Genomic DNA, 1,037 nt, shown 5'->3' with positions numbered 1-1,037 from the left:
TAAGATTACATCTGGATGGGTAGGCTTTTTTTTTTTTTTTTTTTTTTTGCAGGAACAGTCCAGGTTTCTACAAATTCTAATAAACCTTGAACTGTCAAATAAAGTTGACTAATAAAAGAGTCAATTAGGTTATGGAAATAAAAATAACATTTAAGACAGAATAATCAGTTGTTGTATTTGTCTGTTGTGAGGATTCAGAAAGATTTGTGGACGTTTTCTTAGATACTGGCTAAGACAATGAAGCTAAATAAGACATTGCAATTTTACATCCTCAAGAGGAATCATATCACTCAATGACCTTTTCCTTGTTGTTGGCCGACTAGATGCGGCGTCCTGAGCTGGAGGTCCTGTGCTGAGATGCTTCAAAGCTTTGTTAAAAATGTTTGGGTCTTCATGAAGTCCTATTATACCCAAATTTACCAGGAGATTTGGATAGGAATGGGGTTGATGGGCTTCATCATTTATAAAATCAGGAGTGATGATAAAAGAAGTAAAAACTTCGAGTCCTGCACCTGTTCATGGTCATCATTAGCCAGTTTTACTCTGGAGTACACATCGGCTGGAACATCAGTCTGGCTGTAAACCTCAGCAAGCTCTGTTAGATAGGAACATGGAGCATCGCTGTGCCCTTGTAGATGTATTGCTTTCATTTTGGCATGTATAAACATACCCAGGAAGTGAAAAGAAAGAAAGAAAGAAAGAAAGAAAGAAAGAAAGAAAGAAAGAAAGAAAGAAAGAAGAAAGAAAGAAAGAAAGAGAAAGAGAGAGAGAGAGAGAGAGGGAGGGAGGGAGGGAGGGAGGGAGGAAGGAAGGAAGGAAGGAAGGAAGGAAGGAAGGAAGGAAGGAAGGAAGAAAAGGAATCATATCAAAATTGTGGGCAATAGCCTGGGCAGTTTGCTTCTAGAAGTCCTATTTAAGCTATTGGATCCAGTTTTAGGTCATTTTAATACTGAAATCTCTCATTGCATGGTTTCCAGTGGCAACAGGAAATTTCAAGAGAACAGGAGACCTGTTTTTGTACTAATTTGGACATTTTC

The 1,037-nt window shown here is 38.2% G+C and overlaps 1 pseudogene; it reads left to right on the top strand.

The window, feature by feature from the left end:
* Positions 1-357: 357 nt before the first annotated feature.
* LOC102958556 lies at positions 358-532 on the top strand (annotated as a pseudogene).
* The last annotated feature ends 505 nt before the right edge of the window (positions 533-1,037 follow it).

The sequence above is a fragment of the Panthera tigris genome, chromosome B1, assembly GCF_018350195.1.
Source record: "Panthera tigris isolate Pti1 chromosome B1, P.tigris_Pti1_mat1.1, whole genome shotgun sequence".
Taxonomy (NCBI): domain Eukaryota; kingdom Metazoa; phylum Chordata; class Mammalia; order Carnivora; family Felidae; genus Panthera; species Panthera tigris.
This window is presented reverse-complemented; position numbering and strand designations above follow the sequence as displayed.